Raw genomic sequence first — 13,544 nt, 5'->3', positions numbered from 1 at the left:
GATATCACCTATGTTAATGCAATATGCATGATGAAGATGCATTTCCTATTCGAACAAGGATGATTGTGTTTATTTAGCATTTCGTAATACACCAATTGAATTAGACGTACAAAACATTTCATAGATAAGCTGTCAATTGATCCTTAAGGTCCCTTGGAACATCCAAATTAACACACTTAGTGACTATGGTTTACAAATGGAGATGCAGAAAACTTCCCCATTGATTCTTGAAACTTTGATCTTCTTCTGCCCATGTGAGTGCAAATGAGTTAATTCCCAATCTTGTGCTCACTAAAGATCCTTAGCATCCTATATGACTAGCTACGCAGATTATCCTAACTTCAAAAGCATCTCGAACAAAGCCTCACTGCCGGCAAGCTTTTAGAGCTTCGATGAGGTTAGAGACTGTAATTTCTCAAATATTGCTCCATTACCAACAGACATTCATAGCCCTGATGGATTTACTCGCATGTTCCCATAGTCAATCTTTTTGTCGCACTTGTATGCATGATATTTCAGTTATATATCATTGTTCTTTTGCCTTAATATGAATATTTGGCATAACACTTTTCTTTTCTTTTCTTGCCTTGACTTGTAAGTAATGAAACCTACTTGGGTGTGACAATTACAGTGGCGTTGAAGTAGAATTTTAGATTTTTCACTAGTCATATGATCAACTAGGTGTCTAGAATGAATTAGAGGTTTTTTTAATGTGTTTGAGATATAACAATTGATAGATTTTGGGTTAACAAGACTCAAATAGTGAAATTACTACCCAACCATAAATATATTGGCAATTGACACTCATTTGGTTTCTTATGTTGTCATTGATGACAACATTGGCAACATTAGCAATATATTTTGGTTTACCGTCACCGATAGACACTACACCGACATCAAGGATTTCAAAGTAACCGAAAAACTAGGTACCGATATGGGAAGCCAACATCACTTGGAGATCCGGCAAAGCATTTTATAATTCATATGTATTTATAATGAGTCGACATGTATTATCATTTTATATGTAAGCTGACATATGGTATAAATATTTGTAAGGGTATATAAGTCAGTCTATTAGGTCATTTAAGATATAACATTTTTGGAGATAAGATCTAACATGCGAAGTTTATGTATGCGAGATCATTTGTATGCGAAAGCCATATTCTGTAATGATCTGTAGATGATTTCTAAGGTACTCATAAGGTGTATGTTATTTTGGCAAGGGTTTAGGGTTTAAGAACCGGAATAGTCAGAGCCTTAATCGGAACTCAATCAGACATAGCAGATGCATTATATGAGTTCAGTTTTGCTATTTTGTATCAGAAAGTGATTGTAGTCAGTGAGACTCTTTGTGATGAGCAATGTGCTCTAGGAAGTGTGCCTTTCTGCATGTGCAGACCCCTATTATATGTAATATCTCTTCATATGGCCAGTGAACTGATATTTTGGGTCACAAATCCCACCCTTGTTTTTCCTCATTGAGGTTTTCCACGTATAAATTCTTTGTGTTATGGTGTTCATTTATGCGCTTGCATTATTTGTTTCAGTTACATGTATTTATGTTACCAATTGATGAATGAATATTTTGATAAGGCTAAAATCTTATATTTTGGTGGAACACTAGTTCACACCCCCCCCCCCACCACCTCTCAATCTTCTTGGATTCCAACAATTGGTATCAGAGCTTTGTGCCTCAGAGGAAGCCTAACATCTTGAGGGAGATCCGAGATCTGAAATCCATGGAGATGTGTTTAAGGCAACAACTTGAAGTTTCTCTTGAAGATTTTGAAGTTGAAAAAGTTAAGAACATAAAGCTTGAAGATGAACTTAGATCTGCAAAAGAATTCATTATCACTTTGCAAGAAAAGCTATCCAATACTTAAGCTAAAAGGAAGGAATTTTGGGAACAATTGCAAGATCAAGATGATCAAGAAAAGGACACTCTGAAGAACCTATGTCAAAAGATGAGTCAAGAAAATGAATTTATGAAGAATGAAACACAAGCCCTAACTACGAGGATGGCAAAAGAAATTGAAGACATAAAGACAAAGGAAGAAGACCTTGCTAGATCATTGAAGGACAAATCTGAAGACTGCATCAGGTTAGCTCATGAAAATGTTGTGTTGGGAACAAAATTAGTGCAATTCCAAAACAATGAACAAGAACTTGAAAGACAAATGACAATCCTAAGAGATTATCTGACTATTGCAAATGAGTATAAGGACAAATTCAAGGCTAGTTTACCACAACTTAATGAATTATTGGAGAGCCAAAGGTAGAATAAAGACTCCAAAGGACTTGGATTTGAACAAGGTCGGAGCTCCAATACTGCAAATGAAGATCAGACATCTGGTAAGGAGAATGATCAGAACAACCACAACTAGAAGACACCGATAAGGCAATTCAATGCTCACAAATTTAATGGTAGATATTTTGTTTGTAGTAAATTTGGTCATATGGCTAGACAATGTAGAAGTAGAGCAAATCATAATTATAACTATGTCCCTAGTCAATGTTCCAAATGCAATAAGTATGGTCATAAGACAAAAGATTGCAGAATGAATGTAAAATGCCATGCATGTGGAAAGTTTAGACACATGGCTAATCAGTGCAAGTCTCAAGCAACTATTTTGGATATAGAAAAGCAATTCAAATGAACCATGTTACATGTTATGCATGCAACAAGATTGGACACATAGCCAAGTTTTGTAGAAGCAAAAATCCATCGGTTAGCAATGATGGATCAAATGATAAAGGAAAGAAAAAGATCAATGAGATTCAGCATGATTGTACCAAGAGATAGGTTAGGAAGTCAGATGATAAATTGAGAGGTGAAACTGCTCTGGTTACTCAACCGACAGAGCAAAATGTTCCCGCACCAGCAGGAAGCTTGTCTGGCAAAGGGGGTAGGCAAATTTCATGTAAATCCTGCATATTCCTCAAGAAAGAGATCTGGAAGGAAGTTTCAGACATTTGAGAAGTTTATCCGACATATATATGTTAAATCGAGATCTAGTATGTCTCACCGGAAGGCATTTATGTTAATGGTGAATTAGGGTTTCTCGAAGGATGAAAAGTATGATCTGTGTGAATGAATGAAAGAGGAGCTAATTATGAACTTAGGCAAGATTAAGGGAGAAACAAAAGGAGTTTTATGGTATGGTAATCTGTTAGTATGCTCAATGCTTTTCTTTTTCAATGAGATACCGGGTTTGGGCAAAAGGCAATGGGCCTTCGATATACCTCTAGGTAGGCAGATTAAGGGTGCTATCACCGGTTTGGGGAACTTAAGAGATGACAAAGTTTGGGGGTACCTCAAATCATTTTAGAAAACCATGAAGTCAAGGGAAAGAATTCGAAAGCACATAGTTGAGAAATACTCAACTGAAATCTATTTCATGGTGAAAAAGGATGAAACTCTTATGGAAACTGTGATACCCCAAAAGATATGGATTGAGGAAATGGGTTATGATGTAGATGCAAGCATTTTGGATGCATATGCTAGGATTCTTATTGATGCGTCAACAGATGAATCTAAAAAATATTTTGGAACTGCAAAGAAAAAGGAACTTGAAGTTAAAACTGAATTCAATCAGAAGAAGAGAGAGAGGCAATAGAGAAAAGTTAGTCAATTTGTTGAAAAGGTCTCAAAATATATTCAAACTATTATTGATGCCTCATTAGCTAAATAAGTCAAGAAGAGGAAACAACCTAAAGCTCTCCTTGCACCAATTACTTCAGATACTGAGATTGAGGATAAAATTCCTCTCTCTTTCAATAGGGTGCAGAGAAAGAAGGTAGAAGATCCAAAGGAGAAAGCTGAGAAGACAAGGAAGCAGCCGACAAGGAAGGTAACCATTAAGATACCGACAAGTCAGCCAACTAAAAGGAAGCCTACTGAGAAAAAAAAGGCCAGTGAAAGTAACTCCTGCATCATCCAGTAAGAAAAAGAAGAAGAAGGAAGACATAGATGAAGCTATTAAAAGCGGTAATGTATCTATCATTCCACCTATGTCTTGTGTTGAGTTAATAGATGAGATAACAAGGAATGGTATGTTGAAGAACATTCCACATTATTATGAACATTTGGATGATAACGAACAAAAGGAAATTGAGGAAGTAGTTTTGTTATACTTGGACATATATAAGAAGGCTTTATTAGAGATTGCAAAGCAAATACTGACACAATTATATAATAATCTAAATGCTAGAAGATTATCTTCTATGGAGGAAGTTCGACACATAAAGATTCAAGCATTATTAACTAATTGTGGCTCAATTACCTCAGAGGAGATGGATGGGTGTCTTAAGACTGCTAATAGAATGATTTTCAAAAGCAGGCACATGACAGTTAGCCTTATGGTAGGTAGAGTTAAAGAAATAATTAGTGAAACCAATGAGGCATGGGTTAAATTCTTTATTGAAAACCCTAATTCATTTACATCACCCGAAGCTAATCCTAAGTCTCACACTTCAGACATCCCGATTGATGGCAAAGGCAAAGGTGTAGTGGATAGCCCATCCACAATTTTGAAAGATGCCAAGGAATTAAATGCAAAATCTCCGACAGAAGCAAATGTACAGAATAAAGAGGAGATACAGGCAGAAAAGGTTAGTGTATAAAATGAACAAGTTATAGATGTTGAGGACAATAGTCCTCCGGATCATAATGAACAGGTTGTGGAAACAACACATGTGGAATCGACAGTAACAGATGTTGCACCAAGTGGCAAAGCCACTAGTGCAAAAGAAGATGATATAGGAGAAAATAAATTGGAAGAGAAAGATAAAGAGAAAAATTGGGAAGGAGAGAAGGAAAAGGAAGTTAAAACTGAGACAAGTGCTTCTGCACAATCATCAGAGAAAAAGGGAGAGGAATCCGGTAGAGAACCGATAGCCCAGACTACATTGTTGGCAATTACCACTGCAAATGCTAAGCAAAAGAGCATAACAGAGATGAGTTCAACCAAACTCATGATGATTGCAGCTCATAAAATGATCAAGGAAGGGACTAAGGAAAAACAAATAATTGATCATTCCATTCCAATTTTGCTCGAGTTAGTCCTAGAATGCCAAATTAATAAGGGGGCAAGTCCATCCAACAAGCTCAAAATGTTGACTAAGCATATTTCAAAGGAATTTCAATCACTGTAGCAGATCTCTAACCGACATGCTCTAGACCGGTTTGCTCAGGCCAAGAGGGCCACTTTTAATAAGTTGATTGAATCAAATAAGGTATAGATAACAGATAGATTGAAAATGATAGATGATGCTTTGAGGCAATGTACAAATATTTGTCAGGTATGTTGCAATTCAAGTTTACTCATAGCAGGTATAGACAAAAGCATTAAAGATGTACAAAATACAATTGCAAGCATTGTAAATAACTTTGATGGAGTAAATTCTTTAACCACATCTGTATATGGACAAATTTTATTGTTAGAAGTCCAAATTTCAGCTCTTGAAAGAGACGAGGATAAAATCATACGGAGAGCTAAGGAGCTCAGAGGGTTAGTGAGTCCCCAGTTGGACACACTGTATGCACATAAGAAGGTGTGTATAGATATGATGGGAAAGACCACACCAACAGAACTCAAGGAGAAAGAATCTCATGCATATGCCCTAAATGGACTTGTGTCAATTTAAGGGACATTCAAATCCAGTTGAGACACATGCTTGGATTTTTTGAAGAATGCTTACCCGGAGATCTTCAAGCTCATTCAACTCCAATAAGTATTTTTGGGAGACATTCCCCTGTACAAAATTTCATTGATTTATTCATTCTTTGTACCAATTTTTGGCATTGATTCCAAATGGGGAGTGGTGTATGTGAAAAATAGAAAGGAAAAATGTATGGATCATATTTCAGATGGCATATATAGCTCATGGGGAGCAATATCACATTCCAAGATCGACGGGGCAGATAGAAACCATTTTTCACATGAGTGTTGCCATCAATGCCAAAGGGGGAGATCATTGGTAATTGACACTCATTCGGTTTCTTATGTTGTCATTGATGGCAACCTTGGCAACATATTTTAATTCACCGGCACCGACAAACACTTCACCGCCATCAAGGATTTCAAAGGTAACCGACAAACTAGGTACCGGTATGGGAAGCCAACATCACTTGGAGATTCGGCAAAGCATTTTATAATTCATATGTATTTGTAATGAGCTAACATGTATTATCATTTTGTATGTAAGTTGACATATGGCATAAATATTTGTAAGGGTATATAAGTTAGTCTATTAGGTCATTTAAGATATAACATTTTTGGAGATAAAATCTGACATGTGAAGTTTATGTATGCGAGATCATTTGTATGCGAAAGCAATATTCTGTAATGATTTGTAAATAATTTATAAGGTATTCATAAGGTGCATGTTATTTTGGCAAGGGTTTAGGGTTTAAGAACCAAAACAATCAAATCCTTAACCATAACTCAATCAGGCATAGCATATGCATTATATGAGTTCAATTTTGTTGTTTTGTATCAAAAAGTGATTGTAGTCAGTGAGACTCTTTGTGATGAGCAATGTGCCTTCATGTATGTGTGGGACCCTATTATATGCAATATCTCTTCATATGGCCAGTGAACTGATATTTTGGGTCACAAATCCCACCATGGTTTTTCCTCATTGAGGTTTTCCATGTATAAATTCTCTGTGTTATGGTGTTCATTTATGTGCTTGCATTATTTGTTTCAATTACATGTATTTATGTTTATTGGTTGATGAATGAATGTTTTGATAAGGTTAAAATTTTATATTCCGAAATACCGATTCACCCCCCCCCCCCCCCCCCCTCTCAGTGTTCTTGGATTCCAATAAAGTAAAGCGTTGTCACGGGGTGATGTTGAAAATGAATGACCTTAGGACCTCGAAGACTTCATGTTCGAATATATAAGAAAGGAGACGACCCTTGTTTGTCTTGAATGCAAACAAATGATAAACTCGAATAGTTGCCTTGTTGTATTGATGTTGCTATATGCAAATGCAAAAAATTTGCAAATATGATGCATTTGAAAAAGAAACTATATGTGATTCAGTGCTTTGAATAAAATGAGATGCAAGGCAAAAAGCAAAACTGAAACTAACCTAGCCCTTAGATATAATATCGTTTAAGGTGCATGTTATTCATAGGGTTAGGTAGTTCATTGGTCTTTACATTTAAAGAGTTGGATAAAGATGTCTTTTCCAATAGGATATAAGGACTCAACTAAGTGTACATGTTCAACATCTCCCATGTTGATTTCCTTAGTTCTTGGATTTTGTGATGAAACTAGGGTAAAGTCTTATGCAAAGGATTGGATAAGGGGGATGGAAGAGTGAAAAAGAGGTGTTGGATAATGGATCAGATATTGAAAGGTTGGTGCATGAGTGAATGGAAATGTTGGCGAGATCAACATTGGAACGCATCTTGAGGAGTGGTGTGATGAAGGAAAAGTGGATCTCAGATTTTAAGATTTGGATGGAGGCACAACCAGGGATTTTGCGACATAAGGATCCAAAATGGATGAAGGAGGTGATGGAGAAATATATTTGGAATACATTGCTTATACAAGTGCCTTAGGAACCCATATAACTTTTGATTTTTCTTTCTTTTGCTTAGTGGGCCTTTGTGTCCTTTTAGATTTGTCTTCTACTTTTTGGATCACATTTTGCTTTGTTTTGACATGTCGATTAGATGGGACATGTTGATCCTTGAATACATGTGGATTACTTGACTTATGACTTTTATACTTGGCATCCAAATTGCTTGGAGGAGGAAAAGAATGAGTGGATGGATAGGAATGATTCAAAGGTATTATGGATGGATGGAAGATGCTCGAAGATGTATACCTTTATTGATATTGCATAAGGGATGGAGGGATATAGGGTCCTAAAATGGATGGAAGAGGTGAAGGGGAAGGCATGTATTTGGATTTTGGTTTAGTAGGGATACCAACATATTGAGGAATGCCACTGAGGCAATGACCCTTAATATTTTATTTAATGTGGAGAGGTTCTTGCTTGTCAAGGTCTACCCCTTTGCCTTTATAAATATTTTGACTTGTAGGATACACTTAGCTTTGGAAGGATGCGAGTCCATTATGAGGTGGAGGTGGAATGTAGGGAATGATATGATCATGAGAGGGCTATGTAGGCATGGTGGATCCTTGAGGTAAACTTGGAAGATTATGACAAGGAGATGAAGAGATACTTTGATCTTGACATGGAAGAGGACCATTGGATAGAGTAGGAAGGATGTTTGATTCTTCATTTTGAATAGGATCATTTGAAAAGGTGGAAGAGGCATCATGATCTTGCTTAGGAAGTGGATTAGGAATGGGATTTGGAAGGATTATTTGCTCTTGATATGGAAGGGGGTTATCTTGGAAGAAATGGAAAGGTATAAGGGGATCACCATGGGATTCTAGGGAGGTAGGATCTTTTTCAACCATTGGATGGGATGGCCCTTGAGATAGCCCTTGAGGGTCAACATGAGAAGTTTCATCATTAGGTACATTATTTGAGGGATATTGTATGGATTGTTGCTGAGAAGCCTTAGAAGATGGAGGCATCATGGAAGAGATGGAGGTGACATGTGGGCCATTGCTAGACACAAGTTCATAAATTTGATCATGCTTGGTAATGACATCTGGTTTCTCCCTAGGTGTATTATTAGGATCTTCAATTTCAATAACACCATCATCAAGGAGGTCTTGAATTTTATGTTTTAATTCCATACACATTGAAGTTTTATGTTTGTTATGCCTATGATATGCATAGTAATTACTCAAACTTTCACATCCCCATGCGGTCTTGTTAGGCAATATGATAGGATTATGCTCAAGAAGCTCTTCCAAAGCTGACTCAATAGATTGCCCTAAAGGTGTAAACTGTCTATCTAGGGGATAGATGTCTTTTTGTCTTGGTGATGATGTCTTGTGATCTTGTATGAGATTTGGCTTTTGATTTTCAATTACTTTTTGTTCCACCATATATAATTGTTTTAGCATTTATTAAAGTCTAGTGTTCTTGATATCATGAAATTTTATCTCAAGAGGGGTCATTGAATCTTTTTGTTGGGCTTGAATGTCATATGTTTCTCTCTTGAGATCTTGAATTTGTTGGGACGAGGTAACCATGGAGATTTATGATAGTTTTGATTTACAAGAATGGATTAGTTTGCAGTGAGTAAGATTGTCCTTACTTTTGTCAGCTTTCTTATGAGAACTTATGGTTTGAACAGACATTTACAATTGACGTGACCAAGAGCTAGGAGTGATAAAGATGTCAAGATCAAATCAGAGCTAGTTGTTCGTTTGCGGTTTGATTAAGGAGATGAAGACCAAGTTTAGTTTTAGGAACGATCTATCATATATAAGACGTGATCTAAGCAGATCAGATTGATCAGATTTGATGAGTGGTTGATTGAACTAGCTGAGATATAATTGACAAAGTCATGTAACACAATGACAAGGGTACACTATCAAGATTGTTTATGCTCAAGATTAAAATGACTAGATATACGCTCACTGCAGACTGATTAGGCAAGTATGATAGATCTGGAAAAGTACGCAAAAAAGACAGGCTTCTGGATTGATAGAATTAGAGGTTCGTACGAGAAAAGATTGCTTATCAGATGACAATTTAAGGACTTTCAGATGACAAAATGGGAAATTCGTATGAGTTGCTGCTTATTTTCGCACGACAATTAAATTCTTCTCAGACAACAAACTGTTAAAGATGATGATGACTCATATGATAGTTGACAGTTAACCATACGATAATTCCCACTAGGTAGTACGACAAACTAGCAAAGATAAACCCTAGGTGTTAAGACTCATATGACAGTTTGATGTTAACCAAACGATAATTCCCACAAACCAGGACAACAAAGTAGAGGACTCGTATGACACAGGACCGGACATGGACGAGTTTCTGACAAGGATGAAGTTTTGACCACTACATTTTTTGATGTTTTTGATTGTTTTCCAGTTTCAAAGTTTCAATTTTCAGTTTCCAGGACAAAAACACAACAAACATGCAAGATCTAAAGAGACTTCAAACACAACACACTAATTCTAAGGAAGTTGGCTAAGAGAGAAAACCTTTGCTTGCAGACTCAAGACATGCCCAATAGCTAATCAGAATACGACCGCTGAGTCTCACACAATGGATTCTCAATGTCATATTAGCCAACTCCAAACGCTAATGGGGGCACGAAATGACAAGTATCTTGGGAGAGTTATTATCTCTCTTGCACAAAGATTATCCACCTTTTGGAGGTGAACCAAGTAGCTACTATTTTAAAGTTCATAGTAAGGATTTTCGTTTGATATTACCCCTTGAAGTCGCACAAGCGTGATTGAGGCCTATAGATCGACAAGGTACCAAAACAAGATGTAGTCACACAAGCGTGATTGAGACCGCGAGGCCCTACAATATGCCCGATATGAGAGATCTCAAAGAGAAAACTCAAATAATCTCGTCCCTTGAGACTTTAATTTTGAAAGGCCTATTTATTATAGTAAGTTAGAATGCTTGGGTTTATCTATACTCTCTTGGGTTGTTCTCACAGAGTGATTACTTTTTCCCACTGTGACAGGCCCGCTAAAGGAACACAAATCTCAAAACTAGAGAAGCTTCAAGGGTCTAGATTTCTAATTATCTATACAGACAAGAGCATACTCTCCTACCTTTTAGACTTTTCTCAAACACGAAAGATAGATTTGTTCTTTTACCATATCGCAATTTAAGTGCCTAGAAATGAATTAAAGAATACACAATGTTTACTTGAATCTCCTTAGGCAACCTGCAAAAATAATGAATCAATAGTCGTATTGTTTTTTAGCAATGGATTCTTAGACAGGCGTAAGCTTGATTGATAGATTCGTTGACAAGTGTTCTGCAAAAAACCAGTTAGGCTTTGAAAATCTCTTAGATAGACAGAAGATAGATCAGGGTTATCACTAGTAAATCAAATTCAATTCAAGAAACACCCTAAAAAGTATAATGTTTCTAAAATGAGAAAATAAAAAATTCGTACGACAATTCTCACAGAACCAGACGAGTATTCCCAGCGAACCAAATGAGTAAATACTAAATAAAATGACAGAAGCAGAATATCGTACGAAGATTCCCACATAACCATACGACAAAACTCAGAATTCGTACTATGTGATGTAAAAGCTCGTACGACAGTTTGCAGAGACTGTACAAACGAAATTTGGAAAATAAAAGGAAATGATTGTAAGGAAAAAAATTGTAGTTTTCTGCCCCATAGTGGGCACCAAAATGTGTGTGTGAAAAGTGGATCTATATCTATATCTGAATACACAACACTTCAATAATTCATTAGATGCATGGTTAGTAAATCAATAATCAATGAATAATAAAACCATTACAAAGCGACCTATTGTCTTCTAATAGATGTGAGTTTTAGTCTTTCTCTCAGATTTCTTTATGCAACACTAGCGACTAGATGACACCTAAATGAAGGATTTAATCTATATGAGCACAAAATTGAGCTAAATGAATGCAAAATTAAGCTAGATATGCAAGATTAAGCTAGATGAATGAATATTGAGATAAATGGATTAAACTAATCATGATTAATATGCAATAAACTAAGATGTAATATTCTCAATGCACAAAATCTCAATGAACTTAGAGCAAAAACTACATAATAACAATAAATCTCCAGAGTCCTCTGAATGAGAGATGAGATCCTGAATTTATAGAAAATACAAAGAGAGACCAATGGTCAAGATCGATTAATGATGAGCAGCACAGATTCTCCAAGAGGAAGCACAATCTAGGTGAATTGATGTGATTGGCAGCTTTTCTCAACTTTAAAGGAAATTGAATTAAATTTAAGATAAAATTAGAAAAACTGGTTTATTCCATTTTTTTATTTTTTATTTTATTTTTTATTTTTTGATCGGTAAAAGGCCGAAGCCTGAATTTTTTTATTAATTAAAAAAAATGATTACAAACTCCATTTAGTGTGGGCACTAGTAGGAAAGAATGGAGGAAGAAAACCTCTAGTTTTGCCCAAATCCCTTAGAGGTTCAGAATCTAATGATACCCATAAACAAGAAATTGAACCAGATACAATATCCCTTAGGAAAATCCCATCCGTCGGAGCTATATGACAGAGAGATATCATTCTAGAAATTTAGAAGTTCTGAGTGAGTTGCTCCAGCCTAAAAAATGATGGCTGGTTCACCCATGATAGCCTGGATCAAATCCTCAGAAGGAGGTTACAAATGATCTGCAAAAGATCTTTCGGCCAAGATTAGTGTCAGAGAAAACACTACAAAGCTTAAATAAGAGAGCAATGTCAAGAAACTCCCTGAATGAGTAATGAAGCACCAAAAACCTTAAGGGGAAGGCCCTGCAAGGCTTATCGTGACCAAACCTGCATAAAAACCTTCAAACTAATCCTACAACAAGCACTTAACGAGATGTTAGCCCGAAAAAACCACACAACTAGTGGTGCCAAACCTTCACAATTAATTTGCAACATCCTCAGAGACTATAGGAGATTTTAAGACTAAAAGCTCATGTCATAAAAAGCTAAAGACCCTGAGCCAAGCTACAGGAAGAAGATCACATAATCACAATAGAAGCTTACAAAAGCATATGAGGACAATCACCTAACCGAATCATTCAATAACTTTTAAAAGAAAGCAAAGGCCAAGCACTACTTAGACAAAACCAGACATAAACCTGTATACATTTATATAAGAAATTTTACTTATACAAACCCATCTCCAAAAATATTGATTTGTGAATATATATGTGTGTGTGTGTGTGTACATATATATATGTGTATATACATATACATATATGTATGTATATATATGTGTGTGTGTACACACACACACACATATATAGATATATATAAATACATATATGTATATGTATATACACACATATATATGTATATACATGTATATACATATATATATATATGTATATACATATATACATATATATGTATATACATATATATATATACATATATGTATGTATATACATATACATACATATATGTATATATATACATATATACATATATACATATATACATATATATGTATATACATATATATGTATATACATATATATGTATATACATAGTACACACACACACACACACACACACATATATATATCAGTTTAAATTTAAATTTATCAACTGATTAAAAGCTTGGAATGAGTTGAAACGAGCTATCAGACATCAAGGGCCAACAATTCATCCAAGATAAGTAAATACTGCGAGAGTAAAAACGATAAACTTAATCATAAACATTTTCAACATACTAAGTCTGACTTACGAAGGAACGACCCAACTAAAGGAAAAAGAAGCAGAGCTATAGTTTAGAGTAAAATATCTTCGTTAACAGTCATATGTCTAAAAAAGTATTGACTATTATAGGTCGAAAGAAAACTATAAACACTTGAGAGACTTAAGGAGGTGGGAAGCTTGAAACCATGACGAGCACCTCTAACCAACCCAACCTCTCCTAACCCGCTCCTGTGGAGCC

Source organism: Cryptomeria japonica, chromosome 11 (genome assembly GCF_030272615.1).
Source record: "Cryptomeria japonica chromosome 11, Sugi_1.0, whole genome shotgun sequence".
Lineage (NCBI taxonomy): Eukaryota > Viridiplantae > Streptophyta > Pinopsida > Cupressales > Cupressaceae > Cryptomeria > Cryptomeria japonica.
This window is presented reverse-complemented; position numbering follows the sequence as displayed.